This window comes from Tyto alba, unplaced genomic scaffold (genome assembly GCF_018691265.1).
Source record: "Tyto alba isolate M040663 unplaced genomic scaffold, T.alba_DEE_v4.0 Super-Scaffold_9, whole genome shotgun sequence".
NCBI classification, from domain to species: domain Eukaryota; kingdom Metazoa; phylum Chordata; class Aves; order Strigiformes; family Tytonidae; genus Tyto; species Tyto alba.
Window position 1 is genome coordinate 89,028 of NW_024881330.1, and position 11,524 is coordinate 100,551.

An 11,524-nucleotide genomic window follows, 5' to 3' on the forward strand; every position below is an offset into this window, starting at 1 on the left:
CAGGTGCATGCTAGAGTATTTCTGTGAACTCCATTTTTGGCAAGAGCCTGAACTTTTAGGGATACTGGCAGTGTTTAGGAGAGTATTGCACAAATTTGTATTTTGAAGTGCCACAAAATTGACACTTCTATCTTAAAAGTTTGTGCTCATTTGACAAAGTGATTCTTTTACTTTTTGCTTAGGGACATTTAGTCTACTCATCTGCAAAGGACTATATATGCATACTAAATTGCATACACATTCACCTCCATGAGTTAAATAACAGCAGCAGCGGCAAATGCACAAACAAAACTGATGCTGTGGCATCAAGTAATTTCAGTGAAGTTACATCTGTTGTAAAATTAATGTATATAAAAACACTCCACTATCTTATGCAAATGAGCCGTACAATTAAAGAGTCCATGAAGCCACAAGACTTCCAGTTCTGGTTATCACTGCAGCACATAGGGTTACCAGAGATGGGGAGAATGCTGAGAACAAAGAAGACTAAATAGCCAAGATGCCAACATTATGCATAAGCTGTAAATCAGTGCAGGAAACTCAGACCAGAATAATTGGTTGAGAGACAGAAAGAATGCATCCACAATTCGAGGAAGCTGCTTAAAGTATGATTATTCTGTGAAAAATGTTACTGGCTTTCTTTGGGTGGTCCACAATAATAAAGATGCTCCATATTGTTGTGTACTGGATTGCATCTTGTATTTCCTCGGAATCATTTTGTTTCTAACACCTGCACCTATCCATCTGCCACTTCACCTTAAACCTTATTAAATAAAATTTTGGTTTTAAACTTTCTAAAATTAGGAATTCTTTCCTGATCCAGTTCACATAATGGCACCACAAACTAGTGCATTGGCACAACTGGCAGGAAAGGAAAGAAACATATTATAACATGGGAGTGCATGTCCAAGGCTGTTTTGTTCTCAGTCCAATTCTAGATTTTTGTTGGCATAAAATATAGATGAACCTGGCCAAAATACATGAGAAACACATCAGCATTAGCATCCAGGGTATTAGTATTCAACCTTCTCCTTTAGAAATCACAACTGACTGGAAGAAAATGACAGCTTGTGCTTGGAAGAACTACTGCCTCTAACTGATCAAAGTGAAATCTGTGGCCAGGAAGCCAGTTGTTCAGAAACATTCTCATCAGTGATTTATTCAGTGATTTGTTTATTGTGTTTTATTGTGTCCTCACTCCCTTAGTATGCCTCTCTAGGCTTGACGGACCTAGCAGTTCTCTCTATTTTGTCCACTGCCTGTCCTGACTGAAAACTATTACTAGCAAGTTAGGTGGGAAGTAGAAACTGGAAAGGCATTAGTTTTATTCAGAGCACTGTTGTCATTAACTTATCCGATCATTTCACATCTCTTCTTCTTTGTAATTGAATTGCCTTTGTTCTTGAAGGTATTACTTGTGCCATTGCTCAGACCAGCCAAGGGGTTAGTGTTTGTTCTTCAGAAAAGACAGTTGCCACTGGCCATCTACAGCAATATGCTGGCTAGTAGGATGTACCTAGCTGTGGGGAATTAACAGCTTTCCTGGAAGAGAAACTGGAAAGAAGGAAAGTTTGGAGATTGTCAGTGTTCTGGAGGGTAGGGTGGAATAAGTCCTACTGTTTCCTTATTTTGGACTAGCTGAGAAGATCTGTCTTTGTTTTCTGAAACACTGACTAAATAGTGACCTGCAGAAGGGACTTGTGTTTTGCCCTGAACAAAGTGCATTCACTAGTTTGTATTTCTAGATGGTGTGTGATCCCGCTCTACATGTTGCATCATGCTTGGTTGCCTGCCTTCGTATCTTTTTCATTTCCCTAAAATTATCTAACCGTATCCATATCAGAGTTAGAATCTGAACCTCACAAATCTCATCATTTTATAAATGGAGAGCAGTGACAATGGAATAATTCTCAGATGGGAAGGACATTTTCATACAATATCCAGAGGAGAAACTCAGGAAGAGAGGGGACTAAACATGAGGACCCAGTGTAAATATCAGGACCCAGAGTGTATAGTTAGGCCTTAATGGCCCTCACCAGGTTCTCCTACCGCCTTTACCCATACTTTCCACCTACAGGCCCAGGATCTCCATTTCAGCTTGAACCTGGGCTCTCTGTCTTCCTTGAGCTACATAATGGGACTATGGAATGTGTCCATCCCAGCAACCGTTACGTCTGTGCCTGCGTATGGCTCCCACAGATCTGGGCCCCAGGGCTGACTACCGAGCTTGACCTCACACCTGCCTTGTCATTACGGACCTGCCCCGGTATCAGCTCTGTCTGACCCTGGTCACCATCACTGGACCTGACCCTGACCAGTGGATTGACTACCCAGTTTGACCTCAGACCTGCCCTGTCACCACGGTGGTCTGGACTCTTGGCTGATCCTGTCTGCTAGTCACTGGGCCTGCCCTGCTCCCACTGCCTGGTGAGACCATATTGTCATGCTTGGCTACTGTGTCTCTATCCATTAAAGAGGAGCTGGCCCTCTATCATCACCAGCAGTATACAAGAAAGAGATATATTATCTGCCCCAAAGGCACCATAAACAGAGAAAAGCCAAGGTGACCTAGGACCTGGAAAACAGTAACACATCTTGTTCTTTGAGTTGCTTACTTTAGCATTGCAGATCCCCTGGACTCTGTTATAATGGAAGATGGTGAATGCTCCTTTTGACTGAACATCTGTGACTAATCATGCCTGCCACTCCTGGTTTTGATCTCTTCCATGCACTTTATTTGTATATATTAGATTATCTGGGTTAAGTGCAGCTTTGCTTTCTCCCTTCTACCTATCTAGTCTGAAGTTGTTTAACAAGATCTTCCTGTTTTTATTCCAATGCAGTATCAAGAAGTCACAGGTACTAACTGGCCCTCAGCATTAAACTTTTTATGCAGTGAACACATGCTCTGTGTATCACCGAACAATTCCTAGGTCTCCGGTCTTTGATTTCTCAAACTTGCTTTGCTGACGTTATTGAAGATAAATAAGGTGACAAAGATATAGAAGAAGTCTCTTCAGAAGTTTGCCTGTTTCATTCCCCTCCCAGTTCTTCATATAAATTTTTTATTGTAAAGAATTTCCCCCCCCCAATGTGCCTGTGGAGAAATCCAACATTATTATAACAAACAGGACGAACACCTGAATGGAGTTATGGGAATGGGAACATGAATGTAGTCTTGCATAGTTTCACTATTATGCTTGTAATTTTTTTTTTTTTTCCAATGAAAACTGCCTTAAATTAATGGGCTACATGGGGAACAAAAGAGGAAGAATCACTGTTGTCAGTATCTTTTGTATAGCAGCACTTTTTGTGTATCAGCACAGGGGGTGTTTTTATTGTATTTTTTTTTCCTTACCAGTTCATCTACAACTGCCATCCAGTCCTTCTGGGGAAAAATGCAAGAGAGGTCATCTAAGAAATTAATGTTCCTGTGATCAAATGACTTGGCCTTAGCCTGTGACTAGACTAGTAAATCCCTAGTGCAGGCAGGATGGCATTCAAGTTCAGTGTAGCAGAACATACAGTGTGATCTAATGAAAAGAAAACACACATCTGCTTGGCTTGGCCAGTTAAAGTCTCCCCTCACAAGAAGGGCAGGAGGGTGAAATCTCCAGTACCCAGGGATCATCACTCCATTTGGCAAAGTCTCTATCTTCAGTTACAAAAGTCGCATTTTAATTTCTAATCCAGGCTTTAATTACACAAACCAATACTGTAGCGTGTAGAGAAGACGAATAGATTTTGAAGTCAGAAGATAAGGTACTGTCTCTTCTGTCATCCCTGAAAAGATGAAAGAGTATCACCTAGCAGTGGATACATATTTTAGAAGAACGTTGGCTTAAAGTAATTAAATAATTGGGAATTCAGCAAAACCATAGGTAAATAGTTTCTGTAGTTGAAGAACTGCACCTTTTTATTGTCTGTAAATTGTCCAACTTCCAACTGTGTAGCTCATCACGTCTGTTGCAGATTTGTTACTAGGAGTCTTGGTATGTAAACACTCTGTTCTACATCCCATGATCTTATTAACAGAAGCCTTTTTTTCTGTGAACACTCCCCCCAGATTTTTCAGCAAGCTTTAAGGAATACCGTACCTGTACTGCAGATGTGCCTTTGCCCAACACAGAGACCTAACTTGCATTTAGGTTTATTGAAAGCCTTTTGTTCTGGCACGCCGGCGCTAACCGGGATTCGGGAGGCTGGGCACGAAGGTGCCACGCTCACAGCCTCTCCTTCTTCCTCAGTTTTGCTCCGCTCAGAACTGCCCGGAGCAAGTTTAAATTCGCTGAGAGCGAACACCGCCCGTACGGAAGGGGAGGGGAGGCCCGGGCCGGTCCCGCCCGGGGCTCTCCGCGCCGGGGGCGGGGACGCGGCGGGCGGGGCAGGGGCGGCCCTGCCTGCGTCACCTGCCGGGTCACTTGACGGCGTCGCGCCGCAGCCGTTACCCGCGCGGCCGGCGCTTCCGGGTTCACGCCGCGTACCGGCGCGGGGGCTGGTTGGTCGGCGCGTGCTGCCGAGGCGCGGCCGCGTGCCTCGCCGCCAGGGCCGGTCGTGCCGCCGCGTGTCAGCTTGTCTATGGCGGCCGGCGGCGTGTCCCGCGGCGTGTCCCGCGGCGTGTCCCGCGGCGGGCCCGCGGCGTGTCCCGCGGCGTGTCCCGCGGCGTGTCCCGCGGCGGGCCCGCGGCGTGTCCCGCGGCGGGCCCGCGGCGTGTCCCGCGGCGTGTCCCGCGGCGGGCCCGCGGCGTGTCCCGCGGCGGAACGGCGACGCTCGGCCGGGCGGGTGCCTCCGTGGCGGCGGCCCGCGGCTGGCTGGTTCCCGCCGGCAGCACGAAGCTGCCGTGTGCCGCTCCTGTCCCCGCGATGTGGCGTTAGCAGTGAGCACTAGGATGGTGCGCGCAGGCAGCTTAAGCCTCCAGTCGGACATTGTGGCTTCAGCATATGAGTAACTTGGTGCCCTCTTGCAGTCAGGGACTTTGGGGTCTTCTGAAAAAGCTGAATCACCAGTACGGTACTCACTGTATTGGAAGGGCAGGCAGTTCACAGAATCATAGAATATCTCTAGCTGGAAGGGACGCATAAGGTTCATCAAGTCAAACTCTCTGCTCCTTGCAGGACTCTGTAAAGCTAAACCATATGACTGAGAGCATTGTCCAGATGCTTCCTGAACTCTGACAGGCTTGGTGCTGTGACCACTTTCCTGGGGAGCCTGTTCCAGTGACCACCCTCTCAGAGAAGAACCTTTTCCTAATGTCTAATCTGAACTTCCCCTGATGCAGCTTCATTCCATTTCTTTGTGCCCTGTCACTGGTTACCAGAGAGAGGAGATCAGACTCGTGCCCTCTGCTGCCCACCTTGAGGAAGCTGTAGACTGTGATGAGGTTCACCCTCGGCCTTCTCCAAGCTGAACAAATGAAGTGACCTCAGCTGCTCTGCGTAAGTCTTGCTCTTGAGACCTTTTGCTATCTTGGTCGCCCTCCTCTGGGCACATGCTCCTTACATTGAGGCACCCAAACCTGCTCACAGGGCTCCAGGTGGGGCTGCACCAGCGCAGTGTAGAGCTGGACAATCTCCTCTCTTGAGCAGCTAGCTATGCTGTGCTTGATGTACCCCAGGACATGCTTGGCCCTTCTGGCTGCCAGGGCACACTGTTGACTTAGAAACTTGCCATCAATGCAAACCCCCATATCTCTTTCCACTGGGCTGTTCTCCGCCCTCTCATCCCATAATTTGTATGCATAAACAGGATTACCCAGTCCCAGGTGCAGAATCCAGCAATTGCTCTTGTTAAATTACATATGGCTGGTGATTGCCCAGCTCTATAGTCTACCCAGATCTCTCTGTACAGCCTCTCTACCACTGAGGGATTCCACAGCTCCTCCTAATTTAGTGTTACTGGCAAACTTATTTAAGGTGCATTTGATTCCTGCATCTAGATCATAAAGTCATTAAGGAGCACTGGCCCTAAAATTGAGCCCTGGGGAACCCTGTTGGTAACTGTCTGCCAGCCTGATGTAACCCCGCTTACTGTAACTCTGAGCTCAACCCATCAGCCAACTGCTCACCCAGTGTATTATGGACTTTTCTAGCTCTTTGACGGACATGTCCAGGAAGATACTGTGAGAGACAGGATCAAAAGCTTTGCTAAAATCCAGAAAACCCCACATCTACTGACTTCCCTTGGTCAACTAGATCGGTGACCTTGTTGTGAAAGGAAATTAAGTTAGTTAAACAGGACCTTCTCCTCATGAACCCATGTTGGCTATGACCAGTGGCCACCTTGTTTCTCAAGTGGATTTCAATAACTCTCAGAATAAACTTCTCCATAATTTTATCAGGCACTGAACTGAGACTGACGGGCCCGTAATTACCAGTCTTCCCTCTTACCCTTCTTGAATATTAGGACAATTTTTTCTTCAGACTTCTGGGACTATTGAAAAGTAATGGAGAGAGGTCCCATGATAACATCAGCCAACTCTTTCATCTTGGGATGAATCTTACGCACATCCAGCTGGAGCAGCAAGTCTCAAATAAGATGAGGGTTGGATGGGAGTTTATCACTGTCCCAGCCACAGTCTTCTAATGAGGGGCTCCAGGGGTCACAGGGCCCATCATTGGTGTTAAAGACAGGTGAGGAAGGCACTGAACATCTCAACTTTGCCCACATCCCTATTTATGAGGTGACTGACCCCATCAAGTAACAGACCAATGTTCTCTCTGATCTTCCTTTTGCTGTTAACATATTTTAAAAAACCCTTTTTGTTGTCCTTCACAGTACTCGCCAGCTTGAACTCTAGTCGGGCTTTGGCTGTACAAATTTTTTCCCTGCAGTGGCAAACAGCATCTCTGTAGTCCTTCCCTGTCGCCTGTCCTTGCTTCCAAAATCCATACTTTCCTTTTCCACCTAAGTTCTAGAATAAGATCCTGCTCAGCCAAACCTGCCCTCTGCCTTGATCACTTGGTTTCTTAGAATCGTAGGATGATAGAATCATTTAGGTCAAAAGATACATTTATTGAGTCCAGCTGTCAACATAGCACTGCCAAGTCCACCACCAAACTGTGTCCCTAAGCACCACATCTACACATCTTTTAATTACCTCCAGGGATGGTGACTCAACCACTTCCCTGGGCAGCCCGTTCTAATGCTTGATAACCCTTCTGGTGAAGAAATTTTTCCTAATATCCAATCTAAACCTCCCCTGGCACAACTTCAGGTCGTTCGCTCTCATCCTATTGCTTGCTACGTGGGAGAAGAGACCGGCACCCATCTTGCTACAGCCTCCTTCAGTGTAGTTGTAGAGAGCAGTAAGGTCTCCCCCAAGACTCCTTTTCTCCAGACTAAATAACCCCTGTTCCCTCAGCTGATCCTCATAAGACTTGTTTTCTAGACCCTTCACCATCTTTGTTGCCTTTCTTTGGATGTGCTCCAGCACCTCAGTGTCTTTCTTGTAGCGAGGGGCCCAAAACTGAATACAGTATTCAAGGTGTGGCCTCACCAGTGCCACGTACAGGGGGACAGTCACTCACCTAGTTCTGCTGGCCACACTATTTCTGATAAAAGCCAGGATGCTATTAGCCTTCTTGGCCACCTGGGCACACTGATGGCTCATACTCAGCAGGCTGTTGACCAATGCCCTCAGGTCCCAAGCCGGTCACGTTGCATGGGGTTGTTGTGTCCCAAGTGCAGGACACAGCACTGAACCTTGTTGAACCTCATACAGTTGGCCTCAGTCCATTGCTCCAGCCTGTCCAGATCCCTCTGAAGAGCCTTCCTACCCTCAAGCAGATCAACACTCCCGCCCAACTTGGTGTCATCTGCAAACTTACTGAGGGTGCACTTGATCCCCTCATTGAGATCATTGATAAAGATATTAAACAGAACTGGCCCCAGTACTGAGCCCTGGGGAACACTACCTGTGACCGGCCGTCAACTGGATTTAACTCCATTCACCATAACTCTTTGGACTCGGCCATCCAGCCAAGTACACCCATCTAAGCCATGGGCAGTCAGTTTCTCCAGGAGAATGCTGTGGGAAGCTCTGTGAGAGGCTTTACTAAACTCTAGGTAGACAACATCCACAGCCTTTCCCTCATCCCCTGAGTGGGTCACTGTCATAGAAGGAGATCAGGTTAGTCAAGCAGGACCTGCCTTTCATGAACCCATGCTGACTGGGCCTGATCACCTGGTTGTCCTGTTACGTGCTGACACTGGAATTGCCTGCTCCCACGCTCTTAAGTTAATTCCTCAGTGTGCGCCCCTATACAGATCAGTACCTGATTTCAAGTTGTGACATTTTAGCTATTTCACTCCTTTTTGTGTTGTTCCTTTAAATTGTAGAGCTGTGCCATTGGACTGTGAGGTCTTTAAGGCAGGTGTTATATACATCTTTCAAAAAAAAGAGGATGTTGTCCTTTTAGAACCAGTAATAAAGCTCTTGACCTGTACTTACTTTCAGGAAAATGAATGTCAGGAAAGCATCAGAAAAGTTGCTACTCATAAAGTTGAAAGCTAGTTTTAATAATGAAAAAAAAAAAAAAATCTGGGAAAAAACCCCCAACCCAGCTAGAAAAACACTCAAATAGATAGTTCTGAGGTGGGATAGCTGGAAGATGTGTTGTTAGAGAATGTTTTTCAATGACTTGCTTCTATGTCTAGGCCTGCTTTGGGAGTAAGGTGGAGAATGGAATTTCCTTTCTTCAGGAGTGGTGCTACAGCAAATAAGGTCAGTAGCCAGTTATTTTAACTTTTGGCAGCAGACATAAGTTGTTTCCTTTTTTTTCCTAAAGAGAAAGAATATGTGCAGGTGATGCAATTTTGTAGCTGTCTTGGAGGTTTGTGTTTCGAATGGCAGTGCTGGTTATCATCAAGAACAATGAAAAAAGTTTGGAAAAAGAGTTTTAAAATTAATTGGAACAAATGTCACAAGGGTTTGGTGCTGACAAGCAACAGTAGGAGCTAAAAAGAATTAGTCATTTGTGCTTAATAGGGGAAAGAGAACTAAGATGTACTAACCATCATTAAGTACTGAATCCTTTTATACTATTCAGTGAAGTAATTCCAGAAAAAGTAATTGAAAATGTCAATTTGTATATTACTAAGACATACAAAACAGAATTTTCAGCTTTCCTGTGAAGGCAAATGGGAAGTGTCAGTGATTCCATAGTCAAAAGGATTGTCAGTGAATTTAGTAGGGCAGTATTAGCAGCACAGCTAATTTTTCCATGTCAGAAAACTTGCTGACAGTGATTTGTCTGGACCCCAGTAAATCTGTAATGGAGCTGAAACGTGAACACAAGCTTCCTAAGTTATAGGCCCTTACTTTAACTATTCTTCCATCCCCAAGAAGTTTGAAGTAAAAGTACTCCAAATGACTGTAATTCTTAAAGAATATGAATAAAAGGAAGCAAAACCCAAACTACTAGAGATGATAAGCTGTGTGGCTAGTGTAAAACTGCAGGCTCTGTTTTCGTGTAGTATTAGGCTGCATTCCTTTGGGAGGGGAATGTAGGAACACTGTACTGCCAGAAAAACAGATCAGGTGACCTCATCTTCTGAGCTGAAGACTTCCTAGAGAAAATAAAATTACAGTCAGTTAATAAGATGAGACAATGCTAAGAATGCAGATATCTTGCAAGTTCTTAAAAATGTAGATTATGTATTAATATGATTAAATATGTATGCTATCTGTTTTCATCTGACTCAGCAGTCTTTACTGTGACCTCTTGTCCCCTGATCTTTCCTTCTGGCTCTATGCTCAGTGTCCCACTTACAGTGGGAAGGGGCATTTTTTTTTATTATTTTTTTTTTTTTTAGTCCTTGTCTCTCTGCTCAGGTGGTATACCAGGTAAATTAAAGCTATGAATTCCTACCTGATTTATTTAAGTTACTTAAACTGTTGAACGTTTTTCAGACCATTTTTTCCTTGATGCTTGAGACAGGTACTGCCTTTGGTTGTTTTGCTTTTGTATTTCCATACCTCAAAGACTGGCCATATGTGAACATACACCTGTGAAGTGGTGTAGGGAAACCATGTTCTCAGAGGCTTGGATAGTACATTTTGCTAAAATGCTCACTCTTAAAATGATCACTAGATGTGGGACTTGAAAGGAGTTTTTCTTAGAGTGGAAGCGACTTTGGCAACTTTTTGCTTTCTTCTGTAGGCTAGAGTATAGCTTTCCTGCTACGATTCTGTGAATGTGTTTCACCTGATTAATTCTCTTCTGTTGATAACACATGGGTCTTGTTCTCTGCTTGAAGCATCTGGTAGTGTGCCACCTGGAGAACACAAATACTTGCAGGTCATTTGGTCCAAGTGCAGTTAACAAGGTGAAGTGAAATACAGAGTGCAAGACTACATTTTCACAGTTTCATAGACTTTGACTGGATTCTGTGGGAACACAAGTATGACTTGAACTATCATGTGAGAGACAGAATGCATCAAGCATTGAATAGAAATGCTTGAATACTATTGGAATTCTAGGCTTTTGGAGACAGTCAAGCCTCTGAAAACTGACATTTCTAGTTGTGTCAGCAGGCTGCTAAATTGTTACTCAGGAAAACTTCTGAAAGATGCATTGTATTTTGAATAGAAGCTCTATTTAACTTTTTTCTAGCACAGAAAATTCAGCATGTGATGGAGAATAAAAAGATATAAAAAATGAAATGAAGGAAGAATAGATATAGGAGCTAGTATGGAAATTTAGCAACTCTGTTCCTACTTTGGTACTGCTCCATTAACCAGTTTTCTGCACCACAGTTGTTTTCTTTGGATAAAGCAACTCAGATGACCTTGTTTAGCATCCTTCCTGAAAGCAGTAACAACAAAAAGAAAAACAGATTGTTTAACTGGCAAATGAAGCCTTGAGTGTCTCATAGAGAAGGAAAGGCAGGGGGATGAGGCTTCTTTTATCTCAGTTTCTGTACTTACTTTTTCTTTGCTTTAACTGAACTTTGTATGCAAGATGAAATAAAGGATTAAAATGAGATCCATGTTCTGCAGTAATTAAATATAACAGTGAGAGCTTCAGGTAAAATTTTTGGATAAAGAGATGATGAGATAATCACAAAGGACTACGGTGAAAACCCGTAATATAAGCCAGCCTGCTTTGCTCTTAGCCCAGTGCCTCTTTCCTTGTTAGAACTGATAGGATTGGTATTGAGTAGCACAGTGCAGCAAGATACTGAAGGGTGATAACCATGTGGTGTAGGGTAGGAAGGAATTTACTGTGTTTGCTTGAAGGAAAAGCAGGAAACTCTTCTGGCGAAGAGGAGAGCTCTTCAGAGTAGGGGAGTGGGACCATACAACCTGAAGAGGGGCCAGGGTCAAGTGATTGTGGCACTCAGGAGATACTATGACAAAATTCCACAATTGTAAGGGAGAAAACCCATGATATTTGAAAGAGGACTAAGGGTGAGCAAGCAGCTTTAAGTAAATTATGTTGTAACACTACACTGGAAAGATTTCTTAAAATATTTTTTTATATTTGGATTTGTGATGTAATGTGCCATCCCTTCTGAATTCTGG